Raw genomic sequence first — 26,348 nt, 5'->3', positions numbered from 1 at the left:
AACTTTAGGTTTGGCTCTTTTGAGACATGACAATCATCACTTGGTACTGAGGTTACAGAGAACCAGGTTCTATTTTGTAACAACAATCTATGGTGAAAATTATTGTGTTTTTAAAATAATGATTAAAGACACAACCAACAACCCCTCAGCTCTTTCAAATATGTACTAAAAGCAACAGGAGCTACACACAAAGCAAGTGTTTTTCCAGGAGAAAGGCAACAGCTATAGAAATGTTGAACAGGATCTCCTTTTATCTCTCAATTTTTTTTTTTTAAAATTCTCTTTGATTACTTTAACTTGCACAATATATATCCCACATTTTATTTCATTTGTTATGAGTATCTGGGCAGAGCTCCAGTGCTTTGGTGAACTGGTCACAGTGAACAGCTCAGTTCAGCATGAGCACTACCACCAGCAGGGAAAGCTGGAGAAGTGGAGGAGATAAAACACCATTGTCACATCCATACAGGACAAGGTTGAGACAGCCAAGTAAACGGGAATAGAACTCCAGAGAGTTTCTTCATCTCAACAGGAAAGAAAAGTCCAACCAATGCAGGACTTTAAATGCAAATCTTCTGCACAATTAATGTGGTTACCTTTCAATCTGAACAAGAAAAACACAGATTGCAGATACAGCTTGAACAAATATTACTGCCTGCAACTACAAATATTTAATGAGATAAAAGCAAAGATTCAGACTTCTATGCATTGAAACTTCTCATACTAGGAATAAAAAAAGCTTTAAATTGATTCTCTAGAGAAAAAAGCATCAGATTACATAATTGTATGAAATGTGCATAAGCCCAAATCCGTGTTTAACTTTGTCTTTGTTATCAGACTGCAAGACAACTGGAATTGGAATTTTTTTACTGGAAACAGGCATTTAAGGCAGGAATACACTTGTGTCACATATTCTGTTTCATCGTTCATGCAGACAGGATTATCTACAGTCACTGACTTTTGAAGAGCCACATCTGGGCAACTTAAACAGCACCAATTAAAAACCTGACCAAAATCAGGAAGTTCACTGACAATGGGGCTCAGAGGGGACAATAAATTTACATTTAACCAGAGGACCCCAGGCTTCTAGGATGTTTAAATATGGTTCCATCAGGGCTGGTAGCTGACAGAAGATGGAGAACACAATCTTTCCATGTTTGCATAAATACATTCAGGAGTAAACACTTATTCCTTTGCTTGATCCTAGGAAGCATCATGCCTAAAGGGATTTTGAGCCAATGTTCATCCTAATTCTTCATTGATGGGCTGGAAGGGTGAGGGCTGTTTGGAGAATGGAGAGGGAATGTTGAAAGATGCTGGGCAGGGTGGGAGGAAAGCACTCAAGAGCATGCTTAAAATAGTCCCACAAACACATCTAGCCTCTCTCAAGGATTAGAAAGCCCAGGGGCTCCAAACCATCAACACTACAGCAGCCTAGTTAGGAACATGACCTTCAGCAGAGCTGGAAAACAGGGTGTGTGCAGGTGGCAGGAATGGGACACTAAAGGCTGACACTTCAGTAGGGCACAGACAAAGGGTTTAGTCAACTCTACACTGGTAACATGCAAAAATACTTTGGCAACTGTCCTGCTTTGCTCTACTTTGGCCTCTTCCTCAGTCCTATGTGTAAGGGGATTTTAAAAGTCTAAATGAGTAATGCCACCTCCAGCTTAGAAAGATGCTTTATATCAGAGAGAGACATTAAAAAAGAAATATCAACTTTACCAACTTGCTGAATCTTAAGAGTTCTGTGAGATGTTTTCAAAAACAGCTCCAACAAACCCTCTGAACATTTCAATAGTTCAAGATCTAAGCTCTCCTCACACAAACCATGGAGAGAGTGCAGCTTTCCCAACAGCTAAGAGACAATGTTGAATTTTATTTGACCAAGTTAAATGGTTATGGGTAATACAGCTACACTATCTGTATTTCAGGGAGGGCTTGGGGTTTCATTGTTATTTTTAAAAGAAAAATCAATTCAGGTGATAGATTGGAAGACAGATTTATGTTAGTCTTGCATCTTTACTGTATTTTTGTACGGTTTACTTTTAAATTGTTCCTTAGAGCAGGAAATAAAAAGACCATTGTTTTACCATGTTCTCCCATCATTATAATGAAATGCATCAGATTGGAATTATTGAATAAGCTCAAAACTCCCCAGGTTACATTATTCTTCATCTTCAGCCTCGCCTTATAAGAGAGCTTAACTCTTATTAAAAGGAACAGGGCTGTCCTCAGGCATACACATGAAGCCCCAACCACATTTTATGGAAAAGAACTGTCAGTCTCTACCTTTGCCAAACTCCATAGCAGGTTTAAACAATTATGCAAGACAGTAGATTTTGATTCCAGGCTCCTCTTACTCAGTATCAAGTTCTAAAAATAATATTTTTCTTTCTGCTAGGGCACCTCCAAATAGTGATGATCCAAAAGCATTAAAGAAAAAGAAAGTTACAACTTAAAGAGCGTGACACAGATTATGAATAAAGAAACTCTTCCCATATGGAAAAGTTTTAAAAATTTGACATTTCTTTTCAATATGTGTTAATCAGAAAGACAGTAGTGAATTCTCACTGCTTCAGACAGAAAAGAATCAAACCTCTTGGGACACATTACACAAAGGCAACTGCAAAGAAGGGAGAACAATCCTGTAGTTTCTTTTAAAACCATACTCCATGTTTTTTTAAATGGCTGGGAAAGTCAGCAGTTTGGAGCCAGCCACATGTTACTTATCAATGCTTCAAATGCAGGGTGAGTTAGAAAGGCCATGCCTGGTTCCTTCTGCAATTGGGAAAAATCTCTTTTGAAGTCTTTTTGAGGGACTGACGGGGGAGAAAGTGTCAGGAAAAGGATTTGACAGGTTCTGCACAGCAAGGGGGAAAGAAACGTCAAGAGTAAAATCCCTTGTCTAAAATGAGCAAAGAGATAGAAACCTCTCCTTCAGCACTGGAGACGCCAGATAAAATGTTTTTTCCAGCTACACATTAATTCCTTTTTATGCTTTTTGCCAGCTTCTCATCTTACCAGGAGCCTGCAGGAGAAGCCAGTCCAACACTGCAGGGAATGCAGCCACACTGGGGCTCCATGTCTAGCAGTCTCCCAAGATCCCAGGAAAACATCTTGTATTTTAAACACCCCAAGCATCACAGAAGACCTCAGTTTCAAGATGGAACCAATGATCTGAATCCTCTTAAAGCAAAAGTGAAAGGACCAACAAATTACCCAGTTTCTTGAAATGAAAGGCATTATTGACAAATGAAAAAGCATCAGTGACAACAACACTGTTGGTTTTGCTCTTGGACAGCAGACAGGTTTTGCTCTCCTGCATTTTCAATTCTGTCTGAAAAACAGACATGAGTAGCTTTGTATCACGTGCAATGTAAGCATAACTACCACCAGCAGGTCATTTTGTGTTTACCAGGACCATAAGTTGCACTGCCCTTTCTTTTAATTTCTCACATTCTTCAAACAAAAAGAAAATGTCCATGGTTTTTTCCATCAATCACAAAGACTTAATGTAACTCGTCTCCAAAAGCTGTATTTATATTAGAAATTTGAGACATTAATTCCATATAAACTCTGCTCTCATCTACAGCAAACTGCTTTTGCATGTGTGGCACAAGCAACCTACACAGCTACAAACAACACAAACTTAGCATCCACAGGCCAGAAAGGACCAGAGTTCACCACATCACTACTCACAAGGAACAAGGTGATGCACTCTTAGTGGAAGAAGGCAGCTCAGCTCCTCTCAATTTGAAGTGCACAGAAATATAAAATCAGCTTTTATTACTAAAAGCCATTGTCTTTCCACTTTGATGAAGTGACAATATTTTGACTTCTTCCTTGCTTCTGCCTCATAGTGTTCCATTTGCAAACTACATGAAGCATCTCAGATAATACTTCACAGCAAAGAAAGGAGAAAAACTTTCCCCAACTAAGAAAAATCTTTCAAAAGAACCCTATCCAAGTGCTAGCAACAGGATTATTTTAATATAGTCTTTTTAGTTACATAACAGACAAGAAAATGCAAGTTATAACACTGTCTTATTTTAATAAAGACCTGAGAAGCTAGATAAAAGAGTGCTAGACAAAAAATACTTCAGATAAGAGATTAGGCACTCAAATCCCTAAAATAATCCACTGTCAGAGTGTTTGCTGCCTATTATTATAAAGACCACAATATATGTTATCTATACTACAGATACATTTGTAAGACATTAACAGAAGTGTCTGAAAAATGTATAAAAGAATCCCCAGTTCCAGCCTGTAGAATCCAGGCTGCTCTCAGGTTCTGCCATCTTCATACCACTCCTTTTGTATCTTTAGGAGCTGTACATGGAGCAGGTAACTGCTGTTAGCTAAGTCTGCTAACCACCCTGAACAAAGTCCAAGCTTCAGTCACCCCACCCACTCGTCTTTGATGATATTTATCATCAGCTGGTGCCTGTACCCCACTGTACAAAAAGGGAATATCTACCTCACTGGATGCTGGAACTTGCAGGATACATCAAAACACTTATGCCTATGCAGTTCTATTATATATTTAGAGCAAGTATTATGCAGCTTTGTTCAGACTCCTGTACACATACCAAGGCTAAGGTAAAACTTCATCCCACAAAAGTATTTTGCACAACATTAATGAGATTATTGTGATGGGGTTTTTTGTCTGTGGTTTTTAATAAAACCACTTAAAAAGTGGCAGTTCACTGATTCAGTTCATTCTTCCCCCTTAATATTGTTACACTAGAATGCAGCAAGAATTCAGGCAGTAAAATGTTTTAGGTACCTTGAGTTTTTTCCACAGCTGTCCTCCTCTCCAGTAATACAGATGACCTGTAAAACAGAAGAAAGACATGACTGACTCCTGGTAGGCTTCTCAACTGGAATATACTGTACAATTAGCTTCTTGAAACCCTTTTCAGAATTTTTCATTGAATTAAATTTTATTTTGCTATACTATAATGCATTTTTCATATAAGAAAATCTCAAAGGGAAGCCTCATTAGAGAGTGTCTAGTTGGAAATCTCAACACTGACCAGGTTACAACTCAGAAAATCCAGACTACCTGCTGCATTTTTAAAGTAGAGCATAACAGCCCCAATCCACAACTCCTCTGGTAGCCCTGAGGAAGCTGAACTCCAGAGCAGTGGCTGAGCTGGGGCAGGAGCAGAGCACAGGAACACAACACCTCCCTTTGAACAGCACCCAGTGCCCCTATGGAAACAACCCCCCTGCTCTGACCCCTTCCCACCACCCAGCAGGAATGGGTTTTCCTCCTGCATTCATCTTCTAACATGAATGTAAAATGAGTAAATAAAATGGCAATTTTTACTTCTATCATCTTTCATCTTCACAGGCTTCGACCACAAGTTATCTTCAGTCAAAGCTGACAAATTATTTCCAACGTTTTCCTTTTACCCTTTTACTCCACCAAGAAAAAATAGTTATTTCCTGGGGACAGGGGCCAGACTCCTTCCTTTCATACATGCATACAAAACATACGCTACATTTTTTAAGATCTATACATTGCAAATTAGACATTTTATGCGTTGTGAAAACACTGGGCTTAGCCTACCATGAGGCAAGGCTGGTACCTCTCACCAACTTGTTATCCCATTTGAATTCAGCAGGTTGCAACAGACTCTTTCAACCATTCTCTCCTCAAGCATTACTGCTGAGGTTTTCTCAGCATATCACACTACAAATACTTCACCAGTTTCAACACTTCAGCAGCCTGGTTATCCCATTTCCCATCAGCACTAAAAGCTGGATTATTCAACATGCTCCATGAATTTCAGGAGTAAAGAACTGACTTCCAAAAAAACCAGTGCGCACAAAAATAATGCAAGTAGAATGATACAAAATTACTGGAAGACACAGTCATTACAAGATACTCTAAAGCAAAAAATAAAATTCCGAAAGAAGTAAAAATAAGACGTTATTGCATCTTGCTATTGTTCAAATTGTCTATTTTCACTGAATTATTTACTTATATAAAGTCAATGCCTTGCCCAGCAAGTTTGCATTTAGGAATGAACAATGTACTTATACAGAGTATTACAGGTGTAATACAGGCAAACAGCCACAAGACTATTTAATCTACTTTTAGACCTGACAGGAGTACAGATTTAGGGGAGATTTAGGGGACAGAATTCTCTACCTAGGTGCTCTTTGTTGGGCTTGGGCATATTTGCTCATTTTGCTGTCCTGCCAACTGCTCCCTGGCAGAGCACACAAAGCAATGGCAGTGACTGGGTAAGAAGAAGAAATCCCTTGGCACCAAAATGCCACGCTAGAGAGTGAGTACTCCACAGCACCAGGAATTTAAACACTCTAACGTGACTGTTTATTCTTGGCATGAGTACAGTTTATTTTTCATCTACTTCACACTGTTAGAGATAAGCGAATACTATTTTTACGCAAGCTCCTGATATGTTATTTTAAGCGTAGCCGTCAAGAAGAGACTCTCTTCCAGGCTAGCAGCTTCTGTTTCCAGAGGGCATTGACAGACCACTCTCAGACAGGAAAATTTCAGTCTCTCCAATTTTCCAGCTTCAGGTCTAGTAGCACTGGTTGGCAGAACACAGAGGTGCCATATCTGAGGTGCTGGACACCACTCCAGTCTCCCCAGTGTGGCACAGCCCTGCCCCCTCCCAGGAGGGCCAGCATAGCCCCAGGACAGCAATGGGCAGCTTGCTCAGCTCTGTCCCCACCTCTGGGCACTGCACAGACTGCAAATCCTACAGCTCTCAGTAGAAGGAGGTACTGTGGGAGAAAGCCAGAAACTGTGACACTGCAAACATAAAATGCTATTGAGCAAATTTTTTTCCTGTCCTTTGTCACAAGCTCTTTGCTGCAATCTCTTCTACTTCACATCCCTTCTCCCTATTACCACTCAAAGCACTTTCACAAACTTCAAAATTATCACTATTAAAACAACAACAAAAATATGAGACAATTATCAAACTACTCTGCCATTTAGTGCCATGACTTAATTCCCTCTGCTTAATCCACCAGGGTCATTCATCCCATACTACCCAGTCCTGGAGTATGAGCAAGAAACTTCGACACAGGCACTGATCAGGAAATGTCTTCACTGCACTTTGCATTGTTTAGGTCACATTCTCAGCTCTTCTTCATCACTTAAATGCCTCCATGCCCAAAATAAAATTATATTATCAGTAACAAAGGATACAGATCATGGGAATGGGAAAAAGAAAATGGGAAAAAGAATGGGAAAAAGAAAATCTGGGAAGGAGTAACAGTCACACATTAAAGAACAAACTCAGAGTCAGCTCTCAGATCAGGGAAAACCACAACAATATACATCCTTAGATGAATAAATTAGGAAGAGAGATGGATTTTAACTCAAGAGATGACAGCAGTGAGACAGATATTGAACATGAACAGCCTCGAAAAAATTTTCAGTACATCTGAATAACCGCATATGTCAGAAATCAGACATACTACACAAATCCTAACAGGATATTGAAAATACAAGTACAAATTAAATGCTAAGTGTGGGCTTCAGCCTGTAGGACAAAAGAATTTTTGTGTCAGAAATACCATTTATCTTGAGAATTAAAGCGCAAAAGCCACTTGGTTACTTGAGAGCTACCTCTGCCTCTCTAGAGAAGTAATGTTTTAGAGCTGCATCCAGAAACTATGAGTAATCACAATGATGGATAGTCCAGGAACTGTTGGGATATCCCAAAGAAACATGCCCTGGAATGAAATTATAATCTTCCTCACTACTCATATTATAATGGCTGATCAGTGTGCATTAGGAAAATACACTCTGGTTTGAATCCAAACCTTGAGTATAAAAGCAAAGCTCTAGTAAATATTTAAGAGAATTTTGAGTTCCAAACTGAAGAGCTGGCAACTAAGTTCTTTTTTTTTTTTCTAACAAACAAAACCATCAAAAGATTGTGCAACTCTAAGAGCCCTTAAGGAAACAATTGGGAATTTTTCATAACATGGTATTTCCTTATACTGCTGACCACAGGAATGCAAACAGTTCCACCAAACAGAGATTCTACATTGGAAACAACTGACAATATAACCATGTTTCCATCTTTTCCATTCTCAGCACTCAGCATACAAAACAGATGATATAATAGAATACAGAACTGTCCTACCAGGGCCACAAGACATCTTTACTATAAATCAGCACCTGAGAAACTTAACAAAAACATAGCTCCTAGGGGTTACAGAGAGAATTTCTGCCTAATCATTTAGCACCTTTGATTAACAAAACTGCCATCTTCTACTTATTTGTCGAATTTCCCCTAAATACTGTTAGCATCCCTGCCAACCCCAAACAGACCCCTATCCCCAACCATAACTCAGCATATCAGTAACAAGACACATTCCCACAGCATTCCCTGACAGTAAGGCAGGTGAGGCACAAAAACATGGGCTGGTACTCAACTGAATGAGTGGAAGGAAAAGAAATGCTACTCTTTGTACCTTAGAAGACACCCATGTAAATCTAATGGGTAGATTTCCTCACCACCTTCTTCATTTAGGATTATTTGAGCAATGCCAATTGACACCATGAATCCCTCCAAAGGAAGGTGGAATTGTTTGTGTACCTGTACAGAAATGATGCTCACAACTGACATTCTACCAGAAACTGCACAAGGAAAGCAAGTATCAGAGGGAGCAAGTACCTCAAGGGAAAGGCAAGACAGGACTTACAAAGAGACCTAATTTTCCTGACAGATAATTAACAACTCACTATCATGGAGAAAGCAATTTACACTCTGTGCTGAACTTCATGCTGTGAAGAGAGAAATATAGGATAAATGAACATAGGCAACTGAAAAAACATTATTGTCAGAATTCAGGAAGGCACTAGGAATGGGAAAGGTGCTACCTCAGCACCCTGACCAATATATGTCATTGCAAATTTGCAACTCAATTAAGGCAAGATTTTAATCAGAGCTACAACTGCACTTAATTCTCAATTCAAGCTGAAGGAAAGCAAGAGGAACAAGTCACAAAAGGAGAACAAAACTGGAATGTGCTACAAAGAGACCAAATTGTTTTCAAAAGGAAAAACCAAAACAAACAAAGCCAATGAAAGACAAAGCTTTATGGAGCTAGTTTGCCAAACAAGTCAAGAATTTTGGATGATAGAAAAGACAGACAAACTTCAGATAGAGACATAAAAAGACTTTGCTAGTGTGGAAGTGTTTACAATCCATGGCAGAGAGATTATTATTCTTGTAGTCAAGGAAACCACTCTTACAGGATTTCAAATTTTGGAATTCCCCTTTCAAGAGGGAGCACAGGAAAATCCTCCATGCTCTTCTAAAAGGAGAATGAATATGGCTTTAGTGTCCCAAACAGGTTCCAATGGCTCCACAGAAGGTCACCATCATAAATGAAACATGTCAATACTGCACTTTCATAGATCATCAATGATAAAATAGCCACTACATCCCATAATATTTTCACATACAAAACCATTTACCAGGAGTTGCTAAACCAGTAGCTAAAGTTTTCAAGCTAGGCTTTATTTAAATTACTGCATCTCTTGATGTTTTCTTTCAAAGGGATGCCCACTGAACTCTCAAAAGCTGACCTTTCATCACAGCACACTGCTGGTCTTGGAGAATTCAACTTTTCTGAATTTACAAACATGTGAAACTTTCCCTCCTGTTTAGAAGATTCTAAACATAAACTATACAAAGAAACAGATTGGTTTAATTATAATAGTAGAGCAAAACTTATTTTTCCAGTTTTTATCTTAACTAGATAACAAAACCCCACTTCAGCTGATACATCAAAGTGTGCTGAGATTTAGAATAGAACTCAAAAACTATCTTTTATTTTTATTGCTGTCAACATCCTAAGAAAAAAAATATGCACCAAGAACTTTTCAATTTAATCTCCCTGGTGTTGCTAGAGAACTACCCAGACTCTGCAGACCATAAAGCAAGGCAGCACTTACAGCACACCACGATCACCATAATTAGAACATAGTAATACCAAGTGATGCAAGAAATTATTTTTGGGTTTTCATTAAAATGCACAGTTCATTTTTAACTTTTCCTACAGTCACTGCACCCAGATGCATGTTCAGAATGGCAAGAAACTACCCGGCAAAATTTATGTAACATTCATACTCAAGTTGAATTAGCACTACAATCACTCGAAGCTTTGGTGCTGATAAGGAAGCAGAGACTGATTTTAGAAAAATATTACAAATTAAAGCTGCTGAAGAATAACTGCAAAGCTTTAATTATGATTTCTGGCTGAAATAAATACATATGAAAATGAAAGTGTTAATTCACACTTACTTTATGGGTTATTGTTTATAGTAATACTGGCTATTTAATTTTACCTTTGCCATCTGATAAACCCCACTAACAAAGGCCCAGTGCTCAACAGTTCAGTGTTGCTGTCTGGTATCTATCTTAATGACTGTTTCTCAGCAAGAATAAAATTAGTTTCAGGTGGGGTACTTTAAGTACTGCATTACTAAATTTTCACATAAATACAGCCTAAGCAATGGGAAATGACAGTGTCAGAAATCATCTGAATGGCCTTATCTGACTGCTGGGTACAGTTTTGCTACAGACCTTCTAACTGGCCTCAGGGAAGTAGTTTCTGCATTATATACTTCTGCTCCCCTTACTCCCTTAAATGAGGTGAGGTCCCTGCTGAGACTGGCATGAGAGAAGGTGTGGGTTAATATACTGTAATACACTGCATCTCTTCCAGTAATGGCCATGTCAAACCAGACAAAACACAAGTGCTAACTGCAGCTCCAAAAAAGCCTCCAAAAAGTCAAGAGGAGGCAGACAGTGCTCCTTTAGCCTTCCTTATGAAAAATGAAAAATCATAGGTTAAAGCTACACCAAATCCATTTAAGTAAAATAATTTTCAAGCCATGTCCAAGGTTTGGGCAATTGTGAAGAAAAAGACACCTGGCATTTTTCACCTGCTATTTAATGCCCCTGAACCTGTTTTTCACCCCTCTTTGCTTCTTTTTTGTCTCACTCCACATATATATTCTTGTATTCAGACTTCTCAGATTTTAAATCTCTCCTGAAAGAAAAAACATCTTACATTCCTTTTTAAAAAGAAAAGGAAATGTCAAGGCCTGGCATGACTCTTTTCTCACCTTTTGTTAACACAGGTTTCCTGCTTTCCTCTCCTGGAGACAAAACCTCTCATTTTCTACCAATCTCTCAGTGTCAACTTCAACCCATTAGCTTTTACTGCAGTCTCACTTCTGTCCTCTGACCCCACCTACTAATGCATAATGGTCATTTCCAAAGCTGCTCTTGGTTTCCCACCAGAAACCATCCTCTCCAATCTCCTCTCCTTGTGGTTTGCAGGATCCCACTCCTAGCAATGCATACTCCTTCCAGAACACCAAGACTACTTACTCATGGTTGTAAGAAATCCTACCCTCCACCCACTGCAAGTCCCTTCTGTCATGCTGCATCTGCATTCTGTTTTCAGCACCACCAGCCCATTCCTCCTCTTCCACAGCCATGAGAACTTCTGGAATGAGAACTGCACAGACATGTTGTGCTGGCCAACCACCTCAAATGCACAGCTGGAAGCAACTTGGTGCTGTACACAGACCATCCACCTCCTTCTCTGCCCAGGGCACCCAACACAGCCTCAAAGGTTGAAGAAAGGAATGGGCACTTCATGGAGCAAGGCCTATGCTCCCTGGGGTTCCATTTCCCATACAAGGAAACAAGACCAACTTCCCAACCCACTCAGGTATGTGCAGGTATTTTTATTTTTTATGACTCCCTTCTCACTAGACTAACATGTAAAAATACACTTAAATATTCACACTTATAACACTGGTATAGCAGTAGTGTTCTGCCTGAGGATACAAAGCAAGGCAAGATTCATATGGACTCTTTCATATATTTTCTCCTATAAAGTATATATATATGTATGTATGTATGTATGTATGTATGTATGTATGTATGTATGTATATAATATAGCAAGACCTAGCACATTCTTACTCTATGTTTCATTTCTTAGCAATTCTTTCTGCAAGCTGCCTTTGTCGTGTCAGTCCTAAAAATGTCCATTAAGGATGTTTTTACTAAGAAGGGAATCTTGCTAAATTAATGCTTCAACCACCAGAGCAGATACTGATTCCTTTCTATTCTCACCTTTTCCTTTAATGCTATTTTGGGGTTTTTTTTGCAAGCCATCAAATCCATACCTGCACTCACACAGAGTTTTGTCTTTCAGCTCTACAGCTGAAGTATTACTCTCATTCTACTGCAGCAACATTACTTCTGAGCATCCCCAGCAGGGTTACTGGCACTCTGCAGCTCTTTCTGAGACTGACAAAACTCCTCCCATACTGTGCCTGCAAACAGGAAGAGAATGGTGGAAATAAAAGTGAAGACCTGCAGCTGAAGTTTGAAGGGGCTGGAGAGGGTTTTCTCATGGTCCCAATGGTGATTAGTGGGGCAATCAGCCCAGTTGCATCAAGGCAGGACAAAACCACCACAAGGAATCTTGGCCTGACAACAGATGATCAGAAGATGTTTCACAACATAAACTTTAAATGTATGATATTATTTTCTTCCAGCATTAACTTATGGATAAAGCCATAGGGGGATCCATGACACCAAATTATTGCTGCAAAGCTAATAACATACATAAAGATCTTGAAACACTTTTTCTCCTCTCTCTGAGAAATACCAAGCCCTTTATTTATTAGAACAAGCTGTATTTGGAAGTTGAGGTTATGATTTGTTTACAAACTGACCAACTCCACTGGTGGAAGAAAAATAGGTTTTCATCAGTATTTGTCTTACTTTATAATGACATTATGAACAGAAACCTTGCCTCTTATACTCTTTTATTTCATCATGCTCATGAAACAGTCAATTCAGCCCCCAGACCTGAGAAAAGGATCAAAACCAACTACACTTTTATTTTTTTAAACTCTGTATCTCACTTGTTCACTTTTGACTTCTGCAAAGCTTAATTCAGCCAACCTCCACCCTAACCCCTGGGAGCATCTTGTACTTTCCAGCCATCTGGACTGTATTTACATTACTAAGAAGAAAGTCAAACTTGCTCATGAACGAAGAAATTCTCCTTACTATCTGTCTGTCTTGTCTCCGTAGTTATATTTTAAGTTCCTATTTTTTCAAAAAAATTACTGCTCTCTCTAGGGACCTCACTCAATCTCCCTCATGAGCTCTACTGATGTCATACAACTTCTTCGCTTGTAATTTCCTCCTGCTGCCTTTAAAAAAAAAAAATAGAAATTACTCTTTTCCCCCTCAGTTTTCACCCTCTCTTCACAAAAGCCCTTACAAACAGCATGAAAGTTCATGAATGATGGATTAGGATTGAAGCAATTGTACCAAAGTGTTTATTTAGACAGTAAAAGTGACAGCTTTGCAAATAAAATGAACTATTGCCAAACTAAGATCAGAGACAAATTTTAAGAGGAACATAGACAAACATTTACTTTTGAACTTGTATCCATTTTAATGGTATTCCTCCCTCTGGCAGTGACTGCTGCATCTTGGCTCCTCCAGGACAGAGGAGCACGCAATTTTTTAAAATTGCATTTTCATCAAACTATCTGCGCTGTGACCCCCTCCAGGCCAAAATAATCAGAATCAACACTGCTGATCCAGTGTGCTGAGGAAACTTGAAGAAAAAGCACAAACTGCAGAAGACAAGAAACTACTTCAAACTGGTTTTACTCTCAACCACATGTCCTTAAACCCCACCTATTTTTTATTTTATCTGAGCTGCAGTATAAGTCTGCCTTTTAGTATTTTATAACCCTATTTTTCAGGGCACACTATCTCTTTCGATCAAAGGTAGTCTATAACTACAGCTTATCATTAAAAGCTATTTTGCAGATTTACTCTGCTCCAGTTGACATGCACCAGAAATCTGCATTAAGATTAAATGAAAGCCAGATTGGTGTCTTGGTTACACAGAAAATTAATGAAAGCAATGAGTGATGCTTGACATTCAGCTTTCTAACTAGGAATTGACGAGCCCCAATGCTTTTTGATGTCTGACCCAAACATCTGACTAATTTCAAATATGAATTCAGTTTAATGAACTAATTTAATACCTGTATAAGGGAAAAATGCCAATGTAACATAAATTAGAAAATACTTACTAGGAAGAAAAATACCTCTAGAGAGGGGTGTTTGCTTAAAGAGAACTACCTGCTGTTGTTTATTTTCAAGCTGAACATCTGAATTTAATTCAACAAAATGACCCTTCAGTGGCATAATGACTTTTAATGATCATGTCAAGTATCTTCTTGTCTCTTCAGCAGCTCTTCTGGAATACCAAGGAGTAGAAGTTCAATTACAGATGTATGGTAGGCTGCATACCACAGTCACAGTAAGTTCATTAGTGCAGGAAATACACAGCAGAGGTAACAATTAATTAAAAATGCAATGAATATGCCCACATGAAAAAATAACTACTGAAATAACTCACCCAAACACTAGCACATTCTGCTTGCTTTCTTTTAAAGATGCCAGTTTCTAGAATGATTCAACATTGGCCCTTCCCAGTTTTTTCCTCCTCATCTCCAAAACTCAAAAGACCAGGAGAGCAAATAAACACAGTTTGTCATTAAAAGTAGCTGAAGTGTTGTAAAGATGCAACATATCTCTGCTTTAGGGAAGCACAGCCAAATTACTTATCAGAAACAAACCCCCAGGAGATCTGTTATCATTTGAGCAACACCTCTACTAGAAAGGACTTCTTCCCCTCTATTTCAAGCTGTTCAAATTTTCCCCCAAATTTGCAATATTTTTTCTTTTTGAAGACATGGACAATAAACATTCAGGAAACCCTGAACTTTCTTTTCTTGAGACACAAGCTGAACATTTTATGCAAACCACTAAAAATAAGTTTTACTTGCAACAGTGACAACTCCTCACAGCTTTAATCAAAGGAATAGCAATCACAGCCTAATGGGCCCTGTTCTCTAGAGCATCCAAGTTGAAAAAATATCAGTAGGAGAATATTTGCTGCAAAGAACAGAAGAATCTGCCAAGAAGTGAGGAATAATATATTTGCACTTAGCCTGCCTCAATTTGATATTACATGTTTCTAACAGAGAGAACAAAAAGTGACTCGATGCTCAGTCTGCAGCTATGGTATGAAATTAGTTTCTAAGGAAACAGGGCAGAATCCAAGGGACAAAATTTCTGTGTTTGTGCTGCTTCTGTAGCAAACACAGCATCAGCTGCAGAAGGCACATGAAGCAAAACTCCAAGCTGATTAAGGGACTGGACCTTTGGCATCCTGAACCTGCAATTTAACTGGCAGCCTCACTGGCGAGGCACTCATCCCTGAGGGAGAGCACAGAGGTGTAAGCAGGATGCACACCAGCTCACAGCCACTGCCAGCCTACTCCTCTCAACTGCAGTGCAGAAAGAGACACTAAAAATAATACAGCTGGCACTGAATATAGTCTGCTCCTTCAGGCATGCACAGGCTCTGCTGTGACTTATAGAAAATCTGACTGCCCACATCTCGTGGTTCCTCTTTCAGAGGAAAAACAAATCTTCAACTAGTGAGGCAGAAAACTTTTCTGTCCAAGAACTCAAAGTGGGTCAGAAAAAAGGTGCTGATTTTCAAGAGAGGTTTCCACACCATGAATGCCAAGCAGGTTTTCCTGCTGTGATGAGCACTGGGCTTTGGAGAGCATCCCTCCAACCTGGTGGCACGGGGCTGCTCTGGATGCTCTCCCCAGCTGGTGCTGCACCCTATGTGCAGGGATTGCACTCAGGATGCAGCCAGGCAAGAAGGGCAGCTACACCAGGGAGCTCCAGATGATGAGATCCTCCAGGCCAAAATAATCAGAATTCCTTGGAGAATTTAAAACTTCTGAGGTTTGTGGTGCACTCTGAAATGAAACATTCCTCCTATCAACCAGCCACATAACTCACTGCTTAGCAACAGAGGCTGCACACATGTACCTGTCTGCAAGAGGGAAAACAACTCTTGTTATCCATCATTCTCACAGCACAATTTCTCTCTGAGTATACACAGGGCTTGTTGTTTGGTTTTTTTTAAATTATCTTAAATTCACATTTCAATATAAATTCAGGTCCCCTCTACATTCAGTGAAAACTAGATTGTGAAATGAAAATAGAACGTTTCTAAAGCAGTTTCAACACAGGTGTTTGAGTAAGGCTAATTTCAGCTTGAGAGGGAACTCTCCTTGGTTTGCTGCATCAGTTTGGGCAGTGACAATTCTTTCTGCACAGCTTTCCTTTTCAGAAGGAAAACATCAATGCATCTCAAAACCTCGGTGTTAAGATCTACTTCTAAAACTGTTTGCCTGATGGCGAGAGGTGACACCCAGTCCTGAAATCCCAAATACATTACCACAGGCTGGGGTATTATTTCCACTATGCTATTCCACTGCAGAACACACATCAATACTCATTTCTGACCATAAATCAATGGAACCTATTTTAGGCACAAAAGCTTCAAAATAAATCCTTCTGACCAACCTCTCAAATTAATTATGCAAATGCTGTATCAAAGCGCACAGATAATTTTTACTTCAAATTTTTAACATCTGCACAGATACTCTGAAAGGAAAAGAAACTAAATGCCTAATTATACACACTGAATAATGCAGATAATGGCCTGTCACATGCATCATTCTGAATGCAAATCAGAACAATGGTTTTAGCTGTAAACACAATGTGGAAACATCAAGTGACTTTGATCTTGTCTTTGGCAAGAACACGCTTTCTTAAGATTACCTTCTGTATTCAGTGGGATTTATATATAAAAATATATATATATAAAATATAATGAAGCATTTTTCCCTGCTGAATCTCAAAGCCTTTCCTTGCCAAACATACTCTATGGGTTATTCCAAAAGAGATGAATTGTATTTCTCCAAACAGAAGGAGGCTGCCTCTTACTGCCCTGCTAGAAATGCTAAAAGCAAAAAAAACTTGTTCAGTGCTTTACTTTCATTCAAGCAAAGTGTGATTGGTTTTGTATCCAAAATATCCACTAAGTGTGGCTGTAGTCAAAAGCTCCTGTGCTGAGGAGCACATACCAGCCTAGGAGAGAGGAAGAAAGCCATACCCAGAGCAAGCAGCTAACCTCCTCATGCCTACTGTGGAAATGAGTCCTAGCACGCACTCCAGGCATGTTTAGGAGGTGGGATTGTCTTCATTTCAGCCTACTTCTCCCTCACACAGCAAGCCAACCATGCAGAAATCAAGTGACCTACCAAAGGAAGGGCTACAACTGAATAGATGAGAATGCCAAGGTTAAACGTGCCAGAGAGGCAGTGGAAACCACTGCTGTCCTCTTTGCCTGCTACTAAAAAATTCCAAAATTCCTTGAACCACTGCCCATGTTATTAAGAAAAATTTCAGCAAGTGCAGAACCTTATTCCATGACAATGTCAGTAAGAGGAGACTAGGCTTTTAATGGGACAGCTTAAGAAATTGAGCTGGAAATTAAAAATTAGGAATTTCAGTGGTGAGTATGGCTAACAGTGACTGAAAGTTTTAAGTACAACAGGAAAGTCTGTATGGTGCAGCAGTCTTCACTTGCCACCCAGCTTTGCTTTCTAACACCTTTTGCCACCTGCAGATGAAACACAAGATGCTGAATTTCATGATGTGGTTTTATTAGTTTTAAGGTATGAAGAAAATCTATGAAAGTAACAATACAGGAAAATAAGTGCACAACTTTAAAGTCACCTCTCAGTAGCTGCATTTCTAACAAGATCCTCGGCTTAGGCTAAAGGCATTTATTGCACACACCTGGATCCCTTCAACAAAAATTAGTTTAAAGGAGAGAAGGGAATATGTGTTGATCAAACAGAACACTCCATTAAATGGTGATGCAAGACTGCATGAGATACACATTGAAGGCCAGGAGAATTAATCCATGCCCAGGACTAAAATAAAACAGTACTATAGAATTGTAAGATTTCCTGAGCATGTGCACCTCAGCCAACTTACACCAGCCCTTACCTATCTCTGCAACTCACTTTTTTCCACTGCTGAAACTGCCAAACTCAAGAAAAAAAACCAACCACTTTCATGTGCTACTTCTACAAGGCAGTCACATTGAGAACTTGTACACCAAATTCAGTTGGGAAAGTGAACAAAACTAGGACAGATACCTTCACCTTGAATGTGCTGAATGTTTAAATGATTCAAGTCAAATTGTGAGGTTTTAGCTAAGCTCTTCTTTTTACTTTTATATAGTAATATCTGCCTATCCAGACCAGGTTTCAAAATGTAAACAGGGACTTGTTTACTACTTAAACAGAACTCCTATCCAGTCTAACATTTATTAAGACACTACTTAAAACACTGTCTGTATTCTCCCCTTTCTGCCTTCCTGACATAAACTTATCCCTCATTTGCTGTTCCATTCAACAAACCCTTGTTACTTACTTGGTCCATTTCTGTTGGCAAAATGCACAAGTTTGTGTGTTTGTAACTTGACAAATATCTTAAGAATTGCAAGTTGCAATTATCAAAACATCTCATGAGCTTTCTCCTAAGTTTACATCAGCCTATAGGCTTGCTAGCTAATGACAGTCATGCATGCAAGTTTCCTGTTTTAATATTCCTCCTCCTCCTTTTTTAAGCAAGATTATTCTCATCCTTAGAAACAGGAAGTCATTAAGCTAAAAATGTTTATACTAAAAGAAAACACACATATTGCCGTGACTTCTCTCAGTGAGTATTGGGTGGTCTCAATCTGAATCCACTTTCTGACCAGCAAGTGCTTCCCTTGGAGAAATTATCAAAGCATGGCCTCAGAGACCAAGGATTGAAAAGGTATAAACTATCAACTACTATAATTACAGTACAGGATTTTAAAAAAAATTTAGAAGACTTTAATATACCCCAACAAAATTCCCAAACATCTGTTTTCAGTAAGTATTTAAATAAATGTTTTTCCCGAGCTATATCAGAAATTGGCTGGTGCTGTGTGTTTCTTGGGATGAGGTCAGCAGTGTGTGTTAGTGCAGAGCCTTTGCTGCAGTAATCACCATGTTTATTTGTGACAGAGTGTGGCTGAGGGGGGAAACCCACAGCCCACTGGCATGCTCCACTGTGACCTTCAGAACCTGCCTGCAACCGCCTGTGATCAGTGCCTCCAACATGCCAGCTCTGGCCACACTCTTCTTATTCATAAACTCCTCGTGTTTCCTCTTGAATTTGATGAACATTAAAATAAAAATCTTCATTTTACAACTGTGATAATAATACATTGATGGGTAACCCACAAAGACTTCCCATGCACAGAACATCTGGCTACAACTCTCCCCACACTAAGAAAAATCTGTCGCTTGCTATTTGAGTTTTTTGTCCAACTTATTAGTACATCTCAGGAAAAACCAAACTTCAGTCCATCAGCACACATTTTCAATTGCTTTTTCAACACCACCTGTCCTTATTACAGGAAAATGGACTTCCTCCCAACCTCAATATTTTAATTATTAAATAATTGGAAGAAGTGAAGAATGCTTCTCAGAAGGAGCTGCACAGCAGTTCCTCAGTGATCATGAGCACTTTCGGGAAACTTGAATGCTCTTCCAGCACGCCCACTTGCTTCCTGTGAACAACCAGCAGGCAGAATTATTTGGAGAGGTCTTCCAAAGTGCTGAGAACATGATTTCTGTGCATTTTGATGCTCTGTGAATCACCAAGAACAGAATACGAAGCCAAGAAACAGTAAAACATGCACATGCATATACAACAAAAATAAGAGCTACTAAGAATAATAATACCAAAATATATCCTGAAAATAGCAGGAAAAGGCCAACAGGAAGCCACACACTATGCCACTTCCACCTGAGACTCTTTACTTTTGTTTGGACCCACAGATCAATAGGAATGTCAGGAATTAATAAAGCTAAGCAGGAGAGATCAGCTCTCCAGAGAGCAGCCACATCTGCTCAGCAATGCCAAGCTGCCAGCTGGACAGAGTCCCAAAAGCCTTTAAAGGGTCATCATGCACAGAAAAAGCTTGTACTCGAGTAAAAACCTTTTAGCTTAGCAACTAAAAAGGTAATAGATATTCTGTTAATTACATTAAGTAATTAAGTCATGTTTAGCTCTGTTAATTAGGGTGCCTAATTTTAAAAGGTCTAATAGCCACAATATTTAAATTTCTGGTTTGTTTGGGAAATGCAAGAAAAATCTATTCTAAACCACCGTCATTTTTTTTGACTGACTCAAAAGAAGTTATGCTGTTAACAGAAAAGTTAATCAGTTGCAATGAAGAGTGGAATAAATTATTACTTGTTGAGTACTGCATATTCTAAGCAGCTTTAGTGTATGAATAATCAGTTAAGAAATGCAAAATGAAAGACACCCTGGATCTCAGTCGAGATCATCAAGCACACGAGGATACTTTATCTGGGTACAAATTGTCAAAATGCTCCTTCCTTGTGCACATTTGATAGGAGCCTGTTCAGGGAGGAAATAAACCCTGCAGCAGATGACATTTGCCTCCCTCCCAGTATGTCCCTCACTGACACACAAAGTCTGGCAGGGTAGAAAAGCTCCCATCGAGCTTTTGATACACGAAGCTATTTCTGAAATAATTGCTGGCCTACGTGGTCTCAGATTCAGGAGTACAGCACCACTCTCAGTTAAACACAGCTTCATCTCCAGCTTCTTCTACAGCTGCAGGTGGCTCAACTTTCATGTGACAAAGACACAGCTGACACCCTTCACTACCTGGGCAGGCAGGTGCTGAGGAGATCGGCAGTTTGGGATTACAGCAGCTGAAACCCCACTGTGCAGCTCCCCCTGCCCCCAGGGCATCACAGCCCAACACTTTTTCACACAGGATATCACACCTCTGATGTCTGCAAGGTATTTCCAATTCTCATCTTTTGGCTGGTTGGCAAGCAGAGCCCAAGAGGTGAGTCCAGGCTGGACCACGACCAGCCCCACACACAGCTTGTTTTGTAAGCAAAGAAGCCACTTCTATGAGCACAGTTAAGATCAGCCTGCTGAAATTAGTCTGAACAATTCATGTTCAGCACAGCAACTGCAGGGCTGGCCATTTTACTAAAGCAAATCACTGCTCTCAAATTTTACTCAGAGCAGTGGCCACTACCAGAGGGTTACTACCAGTCCTAAAAGACATTGTGTCTGTGAAGGTTTGTCACTGCACAGTAATGCTCCTTCTGACCCCATGCAAAGCATCAGGAGCACTCCCAGCATCACAGTCCCACTACAGAATGTGGGACACTCCCCATGAAGGCACCTGGAATTATTAGCCCCCGTTCAATTAACAAATTCAGCTACTAATTTTATATGCCTTTAAGCAGAACTTATAAACCACACAACACAGTGTCCCAAACCAGCCATCTGGGAATGCAGATGTCATCTGCTCACCTTGGTAATCTGCTGCAAGGTTTTTCAGACGAAGATGTATTTCATCTTGTGGTGCTATATAAATAAACAAAGTATTATAAACAATCATTTTATCTGGCTGGGGTTATGTCATATGGTTTGCTTTCTCTATGAAAGAAAACACGTACATAAAGTGCAACCAGATGTTGTTGGCAGAGAATCCATTTAATATGGGCTCATTTCTAAAAACATGATTACAGATGTGGCCTACATCCTGAACCCAGTGTTTAAGGAAAAATTCTCTCTATGTGAATTTCACCCATTTTCTATTTTTTTTTCCTAAGTCTCCTAACTCACAAAGAAAATGTATGCATTTGATGCAACTTGAAAAGTTGCACGCCCTCCCTTTTCACAAATCCATCAAAAAAAATAATTCAAGCACCCCCTTAGAAAAAACCTGAGCATGCACTGAGGAAAGCCTGCTCTGCAGCAGCTCACTGCATTACCAGCTGTGAGAAGGCAACGATGCAGGTTACAACCAAGTCTAGACTGAGCTTCCTTGCTACAAACAATACCTAGCTAGCACTGCACCTGACTTGTAATTTGATTTTCAAAGTGCAAAAATAGTCACTACAACTCTGCTTGCAGAACTGTGGGAACTGTAGACACTCAAAGCAATTATTTGGTAGTGTTTTAGGTAAAGAAAATGAAAAGTCAACTGAAACATACCAAAGTTTTTGATTAATAATATCATCCTTGAAATCTCTTAAAAATTTAGAGCTCTCAGTAAGGCAATGAAAATACAAAATAAAGATTTAATTGGTGTACTATAGCATTGCTTAGGATATAGAAGGTTGTTTAATTCTGATAAAACGCTGAGGAACCAAGAAAAAGAAAAGAAACAACAAAAAAGTTTTAAATTCAAAATCAGTAAAGTCTGAATATGAACTCCACTGTCTCATGCTTGTTGGTTTATAAAATCCTATCTAGAGCCTCAAGAAAATTAGAATAAAGCTCAAACTCTTTTGAAAATAGAAGAGAAACAGTACAGAAAGATTGACTGCATCATTACACATCTGAACCCAAGAGATTTTCACCATATTTGATAACCAAGTATTGAATTAATTAACAGACCTCTTAACAAACACACTCCCGAATTAGATCAGACAAGTTCTTATTCATATGAACAGAGAATCCAATGCTTAAGAAAAATTGTCTCTTTTTATAATCATTACTCTCACTCCACATCCATGAGCATATGAAGTTAAAGTAGTAAACCCCCACGTCTTCAGTGGTTACTGAGACTGTTCCCTTAGCAATGTATTTATTGAAAGAACAAAAATACTTGAAAAGCTGGGTTAGTTAACCCCCAGTGACATCACTGAGAACCAACAGTTGAAAAGAAAGCAACTCCTTCCCCCAAATTATCATCTTTTGATTAGACCCTTAAAAAATAAAACTAAGCAACTCCTTCAGAGGACAGCACCACGCAGGAGCACCTACATTTATTGGCAAAGCTGATATATTTGATTAATCTAGATTATCTTTTCCAAGGAAGGTATTTAAAAGGTCATACAAAATGATGAAAAAGTCAAAAAATAAAAATCAAAACAGGGGAAAGTCCTACTTTCACCTAAGAAATTGTGTCAGATTATGTGAATGGAGGTGAAATTTTAAAATCCTCTCACGACCAGCCAATTTCTAATCAACAGGTACACTGCTACTTGCTTCTGTAGGCAGGACAATGGGACAAATGGGATTTTACACAACTATTTAAAATGTCCCAGGTGACCTTTAACAAGAGCTTTAAACATCTGTTTTAAGAATAATTTTCAACAGGATTAAATAGATATGCAAGGTCGTAGAAACACTGCTTTTAGTGGGGGAATCAGGTGGATTTTAAGTGTGGTTGCACCTTGTTCAGAGAGGAAGCTCCAGGAAGGATGGATAAACAAACACCCTGAGCCCAGAGGTGAGCAAAGCACTTGTTCCTGCTCCACGAGGAAAGGTTCTTCCAGTGAGAGAGGCTGCTGAAGTGCCCAGGCTCTGAAGCTCAGCTGTGCTCTCACCCAAGGGTTTCCAGCTACTTTGGGGGCTCTGCCCACATGCAGTCTCTCTGCAGAGGATTCAAAAATTACCTCCCGACTTCAACTGCTACAGCCTCCCTTAAAAAGAGAGCCCTGATGTGTAGGTGCACTTACCTGCTATTTATAGCAGAAGCCTTGCTAGCAAAGCCTTTTCTTTAAACATAAAAGAAACCCCAGTCTGAGAAGCCTACCTATGGATGGGGGTAGGAGAAACAAATGAGGATGTGTGTGTATTTTTTATTTTCTTCAGAGACAAGACAAATAAACGGAATTGCTTGAGAGCCCAAAACCTTACAGGTGGTTTCTGGACACATTAATGAATCAATGGCAAAACTCTCACTCATCTACTAGCTGCCAACTACTTCACAGGAAGGGTTTAACTGTTGCCAAGATGGGTGAACATGAACAGCTGTCACATCAGTATGGGATAAAATATCTTAAAAGGAGAAAAATAACATACTGCAGCACTTACACAGCTTGTGTTAAAAAGTTTGGGAAAAAAACAAAAAACCTCACAGCCCGAGTCTTCTCAGAGATTAAGCCAAAATGCAGACAGAATATTTAAATATAACAGCAATCTGAATAAAGAGCTGAGAATTAACAGAGAGTTGTTATCTGGGTGTTATCAGCACAGAGCTGAGAGGACCCACAGATCCAGGCCCCTCATACCAAGAATCTGTATGCAGGAATAACAACCCCAGTGTGCTACTCACTGCTCTGCTGGGGCACCTTAATTAGCCAGCCAAGCCCGACTGGAGTTTGCCTTGTTTTCAGGCTTCCAGCATCCTTAGAGTGTTCTCCAAACAGCAATTCAAAGCAGGAACATGATTAAGGGGAAAGCCTTGGCTGGCCACAAATAGTGCTGCCAATACCTCCTGCCCTTCTGCTCCCTTCAGGGCTGAGCCAAAGAAAGAGCTGTGGCTCAAGAGAACATCTTGGGTCTGAGTGTGGGTCCGAGTCCAGTGCAAATTCCTCCCCATAAGATGCTACAAGGAAGTCACTGCATCTCACAGTGGTGACAATTCTCCTTTCCACTTTTACAGTCACCCCTCCTCAGTGCTGATCTATCAAATACACCAAAGAGAGCACTCTCATTAGAGAGCTGCACAATTGCACACTTCTGGTCATTTGTGCTAGCTCAGTTTACCACAAAGAACAAACAACTACAAGATCAGATTATCTTATAGTAAATAACATCACTCAGACCTCTCAGGAAACTTAATTTCACACAACTGCGAGGTAAATAAATAATTTGAAGATATCAACTGCAACCTTTTATGTTTTTAACACCGAGTTACACAACCTTGCAACCTCAAAAACCACAGGTTCCTGTAGATGAGTTGGATTTTACAAAGCATCTCGTACTCGTGTCACCTCTGGTCAGAAGTAGACACTGCAATAAATTTCTGGACAGACAAATCCTATTTTTACAAATGCTTCAATAACTTAGGCACTTCAGGGCAGACTTTTTTTCTTTCTTATGTAATGCCCATTGCTGGAATCCAGAGAAATATTTCTAAAATTTTATCCTTGGGGCAGTATGTCGTTTTACTCCTTCTGTCAGCTTGCCTTCTTTCTTTCATCAAGCAGAATCCATCCTCCTTTACCACATATTGCATAAAAAGACTAAAAACACTGCATCCAATAAATTTGACCATAATGCACAAGGCTGATGCACTGAAGTTCAAATCTCAAATCACATACAGCTTTTTGCTCCATGATGAATTTAGTTTTCATCTTCCAAAGTGCTACATGTTAGGTCACTGAAAGGGCTTTCATTTTTACCATTTTTACTTCTAAGCCACTAAAGAAAAGCTGCAGGAACAGAACTTAGTTATGCCATTGAACCCTAATAAGAGAAAGAGCATTAGGAAAGCTCCTCCTAGATTTCTGTGAATAAAGAATTGGATAAGGTCTATTGAAGACCACGTAGAAAAAGATGGTAAGAGTGTTGTGTACTGGGTATCAACCACTGCATCCAATTTCACCAATGAGCAAAGACACAGAAGTTTTTGAGAATAAGAGTGGGGAAAAACACCCCAAAGCATTCTAAAATAATTAAAAGGGCATTTAAACAACAGCTACAGTTTCAACTTCAGCTTTATGTAGTATCCCTTAGCTTGTAAATGTCAAAACGAATACTATGTTTTTTCTCCTCCACTCTCTCCTTGAGAAGTATCTGCAGAAAACTGCAGTAGTGCATACACTCTACCCTGAAACACCAATGTTCTGGCATAGCAGAGGCAGTGAAAAACAGATTCAGCATCATTCCCCTTTTGGCAGTGCTGAACATGAGAAAGAGAGAGAGCTACCAGCATACCCTGTGTTCTTGTATTTCTGGCTGGCAGTCATTTATTTATAGAATCTCACAGCAATTTTGCTTGTATCCTGAAGTGCATTCTGATTATTTTATCCCTATTTTAGCACATTACAGTTAATAACATTTTATAAGGGTAGTAAAACACAAAATATACCAATAACAGCTGAGGGAGTTGCAGCAAGCGAGAAGCTACAGAAATGAAGGTCAGGTACTCACTCTGCCAGAAAACAGCCCTGCTTCTCCCTAAGCATGAGCTCAATGCTTGGAATCAGCGTTTCAGAAACCCCAGGCACAGTCAGGTCTGTTCCACTGGCTTTAGGGATAGTCCTTTCAGTGAATCTGGATGTCTCCTGTTGGATTTACTGCTCTAATGGCATTTGAATCAAGGCAACTTCCCCAGTAAGCCGGAATTCAAAATAAATGCACAAAGATAGGATATAGTGATTAAAAGCATTGCCCAAATCATCTGCTATTGGTCTCTCAGTTCCTTCAGGCACTCAAACTGCCTCAATTTAAAACTCTGCTTAAAGTAAAATGAATGAACGCCAATAAAAAAGTTTGATGGAAAATCCAAC

At 39.4% G+C, this 26,348-nt stretch overlaps 1 protein-coding gene across 2 annotated transcripts in view; it reads right to left on the bottom strand.

The window, feature by feature from the left end:
- Nucleotides 1-26,348, bottom strand: part of ADD3 (adducin 3) — a 92,433-nt gene that overhangs the window by 54,088 nt on the left and 11,997 nt on the right. For both annotated transcript variants that reach the window (XM_084210110.1, XM_084210109.1), the window contains exon 2: nucleotides 4,790-4,836. The gene's annotated coding sequence lies outside the window, so the exon portion shown is untranslated. The remainder of the gene's footprint in view (nucleotides 1-4,789; nucleotides 4,837-26,348) is intronic.

Source organism: Fringilla coelebs, assembly GCF_963513975.1.
Source record: "Fringilla coelebs genome assembly, chromosome: 8".
Lineage (NCBI taxonomy): Eukaryota > Metazoa > Chordata > Aves > Passeriformes > Fringillidae > Fringilla > Fringilla coelebs.
Note: the sequence above shows the minus strand (reverse complement) of the source record. Positions and strands in the feature narration are given on the sequence as shown.